This window comes from Schistocerca americana, chromosome 1, assembly GCF_021461395.2.
Source record: "Schistocerca americana isolate TAMUIC-IGC-003095 chromosome 1, iqSchAmer2.1, whole genome shotgun sequence".
NCBI classification, from domain to species: Eukaryota; Metazoa; Arthropoda; class Insecta; order Orthoptera; family Acrididae; genus Schistocerca; species Schistocerca americana.
Window position 1 is genome coordinate 785,660,070 of NC_060119.1, and position 12,765 is coordinate 785,672,834.

The window sequence follows — 12,765 nt, forward strand, 5'->3', positions numbered from 1 at the left end:
TGTTCATTTCTGCTACAGCAAAATATCCACTCATTGTTCTTAAGGTGTACATTTTACATCAAGTTTCCTTGCCTTTTTTACTTTGAATAATCATTCCCAGAACAATGACCGTTCCTCGTGACACACACTGAATTAGTGATTTTTCGGTTATGTTTAAGTGCAACTGAATAACTCAAAACCTACAGTTTTCCAGATGCTTTTCACCTTAATTAAGACATATTTCGGGCAGGATGGGTTTATGGTGTTTTCAGGTTGTAACGATATGGTGGTAAGGTTCTGTGTGGTATGTGTACTATACTGACAAGGAAATAACAACTGGAACTTGTATTTTAAGGTGAAAAAAAAAAAAAAAAAAAAAAACACTTGCACGATATCAGGGCAGCAATCAACCCCACATGAAAATTGCTGCACAATTCTGACAGTGTGCAGTTATAACCTTCTGGAAGCCCAGCTTTTAAACTTTGCACGCTCTGGTTGTTGTCACGTGCTCTGCCCCTCTGCAGTCGGCTAATTCCCTGGAGCAAGAACTGTAACAACCACAGCCGACCTACTATATTTGTGGGATACTGAAGATGAGGGAAGAGTTGGAAATCTCTGCCTATTGCATTTTGAAATTTTGTTCGAGAACAGTCATGTTATTCTACGTGAAAGATCGTAAGTTATATAAGTATATAATACGTCAACTTCATGCACATATACGTTCATTTTATATGTGCCTCAAAATTAAATTTAATAAACCTAACTAACAGAAGAAAGTAGGTTTACATTGGAACCACAAAAAGAAGTATCAACACTCGCCTAACTGAACATAAAAGGAACTGTCGACTGGGACACACAGACAAATCGGCTGTAGCGGAACATGTTTTTGAAACGGGTGACCATGAAATAAAATTTAGTGAGACGAGCGTGCTAGCTAAGACATCGCATTATTATGCATGTATGTATAGAGAGGCTGTAGAGATTTTTAAACACCACAATAATTTTAACAGGAAAGAAGAAGAATTGAAGTTAGATAAGATATGGCGATCGACTTTGTACCAAAGATGTGACAATCTATTAACTTCCATTGAGAGTAATGACGCCAGCCAGAGATAGTTTTACTGTTGACAACACGTGACGAGTGGTGGCGCCCTCTACGCGCTCTATATAAACAGGACCTCCACGGCCTAGCAGCCAGTCATAGATCATCTCAGATGATGTTGCCCGCAGCTGGCAACGAAACGTCAGGGAGAAGTATTCCTACTATTGGACCACGGCCTCTTAGCCCGGAAGTTTTAATTACTGAAGACACCGGCCATGAAAGCCTACACGCTATGATTAGACGCCTCTACGGGGAGGATATGTCAGTTATGGTACGATGATTGGAGAGCCTACGCAAGAAGAAGGCCCAGCAGCTTTGTTCGCTCACTTTCTTGCTACGTTGTTGTGACACCGGTACAGTTCCGAAGTTTTTGAAGGTGAGAAGATTGTTTCATTCAGCGCAAGCTAGCCGTATCTATTCACGCATGGAACTGGCAATTCTATGAGAACGGATCCATCAAACACGTCGAGGACTGGCGGTAACATGCAGTCAACTATTAAATCTCCATCTATTTATTAGCAATACAATGCAGGTTTGCAATTGGAATAAGGTAGATGGGCTAACATTTAGATCCATGGAACATAGTGCAGAACTGTCTTCTACTAGGCAGAAGAAGAAGAAGTTTGATAATCTACAGAAGAGCAGACAGGAAACACCGGTTATAGACAATTCTCGAACGGTTATAAATTTGTCCGGAAAAGAATTATCCAGGGAAGAAAATTCTGTTCTCTCGAAAGGAGGAAATTTTGCAATTACTCCACTGAAGATTCCAACGGAGGATATTGTAGCTAATATAGAGGCGGGGATTTGGCTGTTACCATCACACACTGCTGATGAAGTTAGGACGGAAACAGCCAGGATACTGCGTAAAGCTAAGCCACCTAGCAGTAATCTGTCTCAAGGAGAAAAGAAAGCATTACGGGAGATTAATGCGGACAAGAGTATTATTGTACTTTCTGCTGACAAGGGAAATGCTACCGTGGTGGTGAAGAGTGAAGACTACCACAAGAAGATCAGTGACCTTTTGGATCTTACCACTTATAAAAAGTTGAAAAAGGATCCTACAACGAAAGTGTTGACAGTTACCAATCAATTAATAAAAAAGTCTTCTATTCCTTCAGAGGATAAAAAAGATCTTTGCAAAACGGAAGCTTATCCTCCTATATTATATGGGCTACCTAAGGTGCATAAACCTAATGTCCCACTGAGACCGATAGTAAGTGCTATTGGATCCCCTACTCAAGAGCTGACTAGACATCTTGCCACCTTGTTACAAACGTTTATTGGAAAAATTGATCATCATATTAAAAACTCTATGCACTTCATCGAAAAATTGAAGGAGATTACCTTCAGCCCCAGTGATATTCTTGTCAGCTTTGATGTGGTGTCTCTGTTCACCATGGTTCCTGTCAATGAAGCTCTTGCTTGCATATCTGACATATTTCCTACTGATATAGTAGCTTTGTTTAGACATTGCCTTTCCACGAATTATTTTCAGTACAATAATGAGTTCTATGAACAAATTAATGGAGTGGCAATGGGTAGCCCTCTAAGTCCAGCCGTTGCTAATATTTTTATGGAATTTTTTGAACAGCAAGCACTGCAGTCAGCCAGAAAAAGGGCTTTGAAGTGGTATCGGTATGTGGACGACACTTTTGTCATAGGGAATCACGGTGAAGAAGAACTGAACCGTTTTTTGAAGCATTTGAATAGCATCAGTTCAAAAATACAATTCACTATGGAGACAGAAAGTAATGGACAGATTAATTTTTTGGACGTCTCAGTAATTAAACGAGCAGATGGGACTCTGGGTCACAAAGTCTACAGAAAAGATATGCATACCGATCGTTATCTTCATAAGGATTCAAACCATCATCCCAGGCAGAAGAGAGGTATTATCAAGACATTGGTGGGCTAATAAAATCTGTGAGCCAGCTTATTTGCAAGAGGAACTAAACCACTTGCGAACAGCTTTCCAGAAAAATGGGTACGCTGGGTACGAGCACTCCATCCCAGAAGAAAAATGTCCGAAAACGTGCAACAACAACAACAACCATCGGTGGGGAAAGTTTTTCTTCCATTCATTCACAATATTACGGACCGCATCGAGAAAGTGCTGGCCAAGTTCAGAGTAGAAACAATCTTCAGACCCACCAAGAAGATTAGTGAATGCTTAAGATCGGCGAAAGATGCAAGACACCCTTTAGCTACTCCTGGTGTGTATAAGATTCCGTGTAGTTGTGGGAAGGTTTACATTGGAACCACAAAAAGAAGTATCAATACTTGCCTAACTGAACATAAAAGGAACTGTCGACTGGGACACACAGACAAATCGGCTGTAGCGGAACATGTTTTTGAAACGGGTGACCATGAAATAAAATTTAGTGAGACGAGCGTGCTAGCTAAGACATCGCATTATTATGCACATATGTATAGAGAGGCTGTAGAGATTTTTAAACACCACAATAATTTTAACAGGAAAGAAAAAGGATTGAAGTTAGATAAGATATGGCGATCGACTTTGTAACAAAGATGTGACAATCGATTACCTTCGATCGAGAGTAATGATGCCAGCCAGAGATAGTTTTACTGTTGACAACATGTGACGAGTGGTGGCACCCTCTACGCGCTCTATATAAACAGGACCTCCACGGCCTAGCAGCCAGTCATAGACTCACCTCAGATGATGTTGCCCGCAGCTGGCAACGAAACGTCAGGGAGAAGTATTTCTACTATTGGACCACGGCCTCTTAGCCCGGAAGTTTTAATTACTGAAGATGCCGGCTGTGAAAGCCTACACGTTATGATAACAGAAGAAAAATTATGAAAAGAGGTTAATGACTTCTGATTTACAATTTAATCATGCCAGTCCTGCTGAAGAATACCGCATTTCACACGAATTTATTTCACTTTAACAGCGCCAGCAGTGGTTTTGGCAGAAGAATGACTTCTCCAGGACATGAGCAGGAACACATGCTGAACACGGCAAAAACGCATTAACGTTCAATATGTCCCAATAAATTAAGTGAAAAGTATGTGACAAAATGTAATTTGCATTTATATGGTAATGAGAAATCCTTGGTCGATGAATGGAATCTTAGGCTTAACTAGTGACACCATCTGCTTACACATCAACAATCCCCATGTGCATGTTGCTATCTAACACTACCCATCCCAGCGTGCTACCAACTCCAAACCAACAAATTCATTCTTTGTGTACCTGACACACAACATCCTTACGCATTAACCATTTCTCATTTGAAGAGAAGAAGTACAAACAAACCGATGGCATGGCCATGAGCACAAAAAAAACATCATCATAAGACAACTTGTTATGGACCATCTGGAGGCAACCATAGCCACCCAAATTCCCCAGCCCCCTTGTCTGCTTCTAATCCACCAATGAAATATTCATATCTAGACCATGGACCAAGAAACTATACCCCATGCCTTTAGAGTCGCAACACCTTCTCTCCCACCCACTTCACTTGGTCCCCCTAAGCCCTTGTGCCACTTTCCTGGATGCTGACCTATATTTCTCTGATGGTGACATCCAAATATCTGTCCATATCAAGCTCATTAGCTAACAACAATACCTGCATTTTATAGCGGTCATACATTTGACACAAATAAGTCTCCCCTGTATAGTCTAACCACCTGCGGATATCACATCTAAGTACTAGCAATTTCTTGCCTAATATATTGAACACATTACTAAGGCTTTTCGCAGACAAGCATTATCCCCCAAATCTATCCATACACATTTCCTGTGCCATATCAACATATGCCCCTAATCCTCTGATGAACTCCAGGAACCAGCGGCAAAGAGTCCTCCCTTACCCCCCTCATATCATCCTGGACTGGAACAACTTGACCATATCCTTTGCCGTAGCTGTTCTTACTTACACCCAATACCCTACACCATTCTTATGTCCCACCCACTCCCAAGCCTTTGTCATCTAGATTGCAACCCTGTGGAAGAATCAGGTGCAAGACCTGTCCAATAAACACACCCAGTACATCCTCCTCCAGCCCACTTCCATGCTTACCCTGTCCTAAATGAGGCAGGGCCACCTTTGAGAGTGGTCATAGCATACTACAGATCTGCTGGAATTTTTACTAGCTGTTGTGCCTAAATAAATGGTTACCACAAAATTGCGGCCAACAGTGGAATTGAATGTCCAGTAATTGTACATACTGCTGAGAACAACATGCTCAATTCCAATGACTGCTTCACAACCATGCTATCTAGATCCTTCCCTCCAAAACCAGATGGGAACTGCCCCTGTAACACATTTTTGGATTCCATAATCCTCCTGGTCTTAATCTTCACCAGCCTGTCCTGCATCCAATGTCATTTCTGTCCTATGACCTGAGCCAGCCCAGTTTATCTTGCAATGTCAATGGCCATCCAAGGTGGCTACATTGGTTCCTGTCAGATGACTGAAGTTAAGCATTGTTGGACATGGCCAATACCTTGGATAGGTGACCTAATGGATATGTCACATGCCATTGACAATTTTCTCTTTGCCTTTACAGCAGAGGAGTGGTGTAATTAAGTTCCTGATCACCACTCTGTTTCTACATCCTGAACCTTTCTGCAGTGTCTCATGAAGTGAGGGCATCCAACACTGGTGGTGGTGGTGGTGGTGGTGGTGTTGATACGTCCACCAGATGGGCATGTTAAGCTTAGCAGGCCCTTGGTGATGTTCCAAGAGGAGTAGGCTATGAGCCAACACTGGGTCTCCCCCCCCCCCCCCTGTCTCTCACACCATTACATCATATGCACTAACACACACAGCTCTCATATTTCATATAGGGTGGGTGCCTCTGGGTGTGGCGGACAGGAATAACATTTCCAATTAGGCAGATGATCCTGCCCTTCCGGATCTACCAGCCATTAGTGCATACAACTTTGCTTTGCATTTCATCTTGTATTCACACCACCTCCTTTAGCCCTCTTCCATTATTTTATTCCCCCAGCCATACCACTGTGTACAGTTCCCAACTCCTCCTGCGTATGGCACCAGTCAAGCTGCAGTTCCAGCACAGTGTAGTCAGCTGTGACAATATAGGTGTGCAGATGTGTGTGTACTCTACAGTTCTAAAGAATAATTTGTCCTAAAGCTAGAAATGATTTCAGCATTTTTATGTGCCTACTGATGATTCAGTAATTCAACTACTCAATGAGTTGTTACCTTTCCTCCTTCAATTGCATTTAATCAGTTGCTCATGGACATAACGCAAAAAATGATTACTACATTATCACTAGCAACTGAGGTTTGGCAGATGAACAACATGTAAGATGTTAAAGCAATTTTCAATGTCAAAGTTACTTTTGGCATTACATTTAGAATTAATACAGCTGGCATAATAATCCTGATCTCTAACTATTATCCATTTACTTGGAAAATATGGTAATGAAATCAATTTTATACAGAATCTATGAGAAAAGGTCATGTAGTCACTAAATGGAAGAGGGGATGTAGAATGACTGCTGTCAAAGTGACAAACTACTTTGCCTTCTTCAGACAGAATTAACGTATTGTACTTAATATTTTTCTCCTACTGGTAGCTTAACACCTACACCACTACAATGAGATTTATTACAGGATGACAGCTATCCACATGCCATAAGAATAAAGGCATGTTTACAATGAATATTACAGCAGGAAATTATTGACATTGGACATGCAGAAAGAAGGAAAGGAAGGAAGATTAGGGTTTAACATCCTGTCAACAGCTTCACAGGCAGAAAGAGTTTGACAAAATTTCCATTTAGTGCAAAGAATCATAACTCTCTTTACAAGTGCTTAAATCCAAGACATTACATTTACAAAAGAAAAAGAAATCAATTTTAACATATTACAATATTAGTGTCTAAAATATGCAGCAAGTAACTTTTAAATATTTCAGGGTGGTACAAAGAAATGATACAAAGTGGGACGAATATGTGAAATCATTGTTAGATAAGGCAAATGCAAGATTAAGTGCAGTTGTAAAGGAATCGCAAGACACTAATGTGACTAGTTCTCTGCTCCAGCATGTGGAGCCCTTACCTAGTACAATCAGTTAAATTCAAAGACACTGGCAGCTTTGACATCAGTGCGAAATTACGAAGAGACAGAATGGCCAGTACTTACTTTCTGGAGGCTACATTCCAGCAGTGTTATAGACACATACAGAAGTACACAAAACTGTCCTACCTTCTGAGACTACTACTTTCTTCCTCACAATGGAAAAAGGGGTAATTTGGGAAACGTTAGAAAGTAGGCGAGGCAGGTCACTCAGACCTCCGGATGAGAAGACTCACCTGAAGTGAGAACAAAAGGAGATTAAGATGGTCCATAATGCTTGGTAGTTTGCTTATAAAACTGTTATCAATTTTGAGCTGAGAGAGAGAGAGAGAGAGAGAGAGAGAGAGAGAGAGGAAGTTGCCCAAAAACAAATTTGCTCTCAGGGTGAGTTATTTTTGAATCTTGTATCACAGAAGGAATGCCATAATCCACAATTGCATTAACTACTATTTGAAACAGCATCTTTTTCTCCAAACAGGGTTGCCAACAGTTTTTAGATGTGAAAATGCATATTTCAAAACAATATTACTGATTTAAAGGGGAAATATCTCATATTAAAATGCCCAATTAAGATCATAATTGACTGTTTACAAATAAGAAGAAATAATTTCTTTAACTTTTACACTAACATCTGTCAAAAGCAACATGCTCCATACTTATTTTATCTTTATTTCACCAAGAGGAATAGCAATTCCTGAAAACCTCTTTTCTGTGAGTCTTTGATTAGCCTCAGAGGTCAGATTATTAGGTGATATAAGTTATTCCTCTTCTTGCAGTCGTTTTTATTTAAATATTTTTCTACATGACAAAATCTTCTTTTTCTCCACAGCAAGTTTTTGTTGCTTGTCTTCCTCCTGAACTGTTCTTTTTTTTTCCTCTTCATATTTTTGTTTTTGCTTTTCTTCCTCCTCCTCCTCCTAGGTACAGCCAGTATTTTTTTTGTATGCACACTGCACCAAAGAAAGCAGCTCTTTGTAAGTACTTTTTCTGGATTGTCATACAATTTCATTTTACTTTTTACTGTCATAACACTGGTAGTTTTTTCTGAGTGTGATGTGCAGTTCTCTTTAAGACATCTTTTTACACAGAAAAATCCCCTTTCAACCTCAGCCCTCCCAGACGACATGCCTAAAGCTGCTTTCACCTCAGAACATAGTAAAAGTGACTTCTAACAAAAAAAGTAAGTATAAGAAAAAAGTAACTACAAGTAACAAAAGTGATTTATTGATAGCACTGCTGCAGAATTTCAAACTTCCTTTTAGTTTCTTCTACTGAAGGTTTACATCGCCCAGTCAAGTTTCTCATGCAAATCAATACTTTAGAGCATAGATAAAATATAGGATTCTTTAAAGTAACAACTGTATCATGTCTGGCTGTAACTAATTATGCAAAAACTTTTACATTGCCTTTGCTCAGTCTTAATCAGTCTTAACAAAATAAACAATGAGATGTGCAGTAGCTCCACTTTTCCCACCAAAAACATTGGACACCACATCTGACTCAAGGATTTGCTTCACAGTGTTCAGATTTTTCGAAACAAAGGTGTGAATAGTCAGGTAGAAGATTTTTGATGCTATCTTTATAACAAAATAATTGACTGGCAGTCGTTTACTTGCGACAATACACGATTTGCTTAGTTGCACTGCTTGTACACCAGAGTTTCTTCAGAATCAGTGTCCTTGTACAAATCAGTAAAGTGATTTAAGTACATTTCTTCCTGTTAAAATCTCACATTGATGAAGCATGCTAGCTTTTGATTCAGCATTGGAAGCTCTCAAATCCATCAAAAGTGTGTAGTCCTTTTAAATGATGCTACAGGCAAGAATTTGGAAAACCCAATTTCCTGGTCATGTTTGTTTCAATAAACAATTAACAATTATATCAAATTGTCTAGTAACACTCATTTTAGTTTACCACATACCAGTGCAAAGCCTGCTGACCTCTTCATTAAAATTCAACCACTCAAGTCTTCATTCCATTAGAAAGAACTTTGCCGTGTTTTTTCCTCAGTGCTGCTACTGCACCATTTTCAAATTCAACTTTGTAGTTATTTTAACAAGAGTTTAAATACCACCCTGATTTTTTTTGCAGACAAACTCCTTGGTGCCAATGTGAGAATACGAAGTTTTTGGCATGAACAGAAGTGTGTATTTTTTTCCTTTCTAGTCTGCCAACGGCTAAGTATAATCTGCCAACAGCTGAGTATAATCAGAATGTTTCATATACTCATTTTTAGTTGAACCTGCAGACCACTATAACTCAACTGGATGAAAGCCAACCAACAGATGCCACTTGGCTACTTATTAAGCTTTGAGTCTCATTAACTTTGCACTTGATGTAGTCTTTTAAATTGTGTTTAACCCTCTGATTGTTAAGAGGACAAGCCCCAAGAGAACTCTAACTTATTGCACCCTCTACTCTGCACATATTCATCAGATGAAAGCAAAGCCAAAACAGCAATAAATTTGTTACAAATTTCCACAGGACAAATTTGCTTTTGGATAGTTCCACCCTGAGCAAACATTTTTTTACCTGGACATGTCTTGCTGAAGTTACAGAGCATCATCAAATGGTTTGTTATTTTCAGTCTTGTTGCCACATGAACCACAAAAATCACAGCATGTGGTAAAAAATTTGACTTCAGCGAAATATGTCTGTGTAAAAAGAAGGGAAAAAGTGTGCACCCTCAAGGCAGAACCTATTCAAAAGCAAATTTATTTGTGAGCAAACATGGACAAAAGAGTGAGCTGAAGACGAATACTCCAAGGAAAACACATCTGAGGAAATTTTATATCTGTAGAGAAAAAGATGCTCTCACAAATAGATCACGCACCCCTTCCAAGATACCAAGGCCCAAAACATCACTCACTCTGGCATAATCCTCACACCTGTCTCTCTCAAAAACTATGAACCAAAAAGTGACAAAACATACAGGATTTATAAATAATCTAACAGGATATAAGATCACAAAAGGAGAGGTTTCTAAACCAAATGTGATAAGAGATCAAGCTATTTTCAACATGGGAGAATTTTTGTCAAGACAAATGTTACTGACAACTTTTGTGTGCCAAAGAAATAGTTTGAGAAATGACAAAGCTTACATAATGTGCACAATGCAGACCATTCAACTACATTGCCATGTTCTTTTGCATTATCACAATTACTCATTGAATTACAACACCTTGAAGATGGTTAAAATTTTTAAAATGTTGCAGTAAAATCTACACTCCTTCCACTTAAAAGACCTCTACTCAAAAAGTATTAAAATTTATAAATCTCCACTGTGATCAAATACCAAACCTGCACATCAAATTTCAACAAAAGAAGTGATGTGGACCCCCTAGATTACTTGACATCAAATCACCCCTAGACTAATGGCTTTTTTTGCTATTAATTTCTCACAAATATCTTGAATGCAAATGTGTGAAACAACAAATCTCATTGGCTGATATTAACCCCCCCCTCCCCCCCAAATTTTAACAACACATCTCATTGGCTGGTATCAACCCCCCCCCCCCAATTTTATTAGTGCACTTTCAGGAAACATTATACTCATCCAAAAAAATTATTGACAATACAACAACAAAGTAAAATATTAAAGACTATGGACTAAAGTACAAATATTACAAAACCACATTAAACTTAAATAAAAATTGGATATATGTATTTAAAGTATCCTCTGAAGATCAAGTGGTTAAAATTAGTTTCAAAAGGCATTACTTTCACTTTTCCACATATTAATATAAGATTAGTTTCCCCGTAAAAAGAGAAGTGATGTTTAACATTGTCCTAAACAGATCCCATATCTTTGTGAAACTTATAGTGAGATAGCGTCCCTTGCGATTGTGGCGAATAGACTGATCTGTAGCGCTGTCTGAGGTCTAAATTAGGTCGGAAGGTGACAACTTTGTTTGACACTTGGTGAAGCTAACAAATATGAATACGAAATGAAGTCTGAAGAGATTTATCTGTAGGTTATCCTTGTATTGATGTTTGCTCTGTACAAAATTCAGTTTTAATTACAACAAAGTAAAACCGCAAGGTGCAAGGTAAATGAAGACAATAAAAGACAAATTGTGACAGTCCTGGTTTCATACATATAGCATATACAACAGGAAAAAATGTGTGCAGGAGAGGAGGAACATATAACTCTTACCCCTCCTGATACTATCTTGCCAGCAAACACACTGCATCCCGTTAACAAGTTGTTAACTGTTGTAGTCGCACCACAGCCATTACATGCTAAAGGGCAGATGAGAAAGCCACGGGTTAAGGGACAGTATCATACATGGATGAAAGGTGGTATTACCTCATTTTAACTTTGCTACCATGAGGACATACACAATTGCTACATGGTTAATTAAACTGCTCTCTTGGCAATAATATAATAAATACAATACATCCTATTAATGATATGGCCAGTCTTCTAGACAACGGGAATCACTGATGTATTCTTTGGACAGTGACATCATGTGTTTCGTAGCTGGCATCAGCAATATCTTCATATGTTGTTTGTGTTCTTTAATAATATATGATTTAATTATTTTTAGTAGTTGCTTAGATTATGTTGCATACTAGACACATCTAGGTCTACTACAGATTGCAATTACACTAAAGGTTACGTTAGGGTAGTAGTGTTTAACGTCTCGTCGACAACGAGGTCATTAGAGACGGAGCACAAGCTCGGGTTAGGGAAGGATGGGGAAGGAAATCGGCCGTGCCCTTTCAAAGGAACCATCCCAGCATTTGCCTGAAACGATTTAGGGAAATCACGGAAAACCTAAATCAGTATGACCGGAGACGGGATTGAACCGTCGTCCTTCCGAATGCGAGTCCAGTGTGCTAACCACTGCGCCACCTCGCTCGGTAATTACACTAAAGGATCCAGTACTGTCATTCTGCTTTCCACTCTTTCTTAATGATGTAGCAACAGACTAATCTGTGGCGCAGCCTAGGGTCTGAGTTAGGTTGAAGTGACAGTTTGGTTGTGAGACTGTGAAACCAACGAAACTATGATAACATTTTTTTTTTAATACCTTGTGTAGCCCATAATTGTGATGTTTCGAGGCATTGGTCTTTCCTGAGTCACTTATCTCCACCATATTAATGGTGCCACAGGTCTTTTGGCATGGTATCGCATTATTTACTAATTGTGATATGGTTCACATGCCAAACATGGACACACACATCTCTCTGTCTTTCTCTATGAAATAGAAGGTACACAGATATGCAGACATACTATACATACATCACTACAAACATTTCAGGCATTTTCTGACCACCCTGTGTGTGTGTGTGTGTGTGTATAAAAATCAGTGCAATTGGTGAAGTTACCCCACAAGATAAAACAGTATATTATATGAGGCTTTATCCCACGTACAAACATCTTGAACGTACAATTAAGTAAATACCGCACAATCTCAATCCCAAAGCAACTTGTTTGGGATGCTCTCCAGAGGCATGTTGCTCGTCAATCTTCCCCTCCACACCCTTGCCATGCCGAGTGCATCTTTGCAAAAAGAACATAATTAACTTCTTGTGGAGTTAACAAACACCAGCAGCCTTAAAAATTGCTTTGCGTGTTTTAGGCCTATTGCTTTACTAGAC

At 39.2% G+C, this 12,765-nt stretch overlaps 1 protein-coding gene across 3 annotated transcripts in view; it reads right to left on the reverse strand.

The window, feature by feature from the left end:
- The window catches only part of LOC124612330 (longitudinals lacking protein, isoforms H/M/V), a 152,834-nt gene that overhangs the window by 135,597 nt on the left and 4,472 nt on the right, over positions 1-12,765 (reverse strand). Inside the window, exon 1 of one of the 3 annotated variants that reach the window (XM_047140490.1) lies at positions 7,288-7,389. The exons of the other annotated variants lie outside the window; for them this stretch is intronic. The gene's annotated coding sequence lies outside the window, so the exon portion shown is untranslated. Of the gene's footprint in view, positions 1-7,287; positions 7,390-12,765 lie in introns of those variants that run through there. 3 annotated transcript variants of the gene reach the window in all.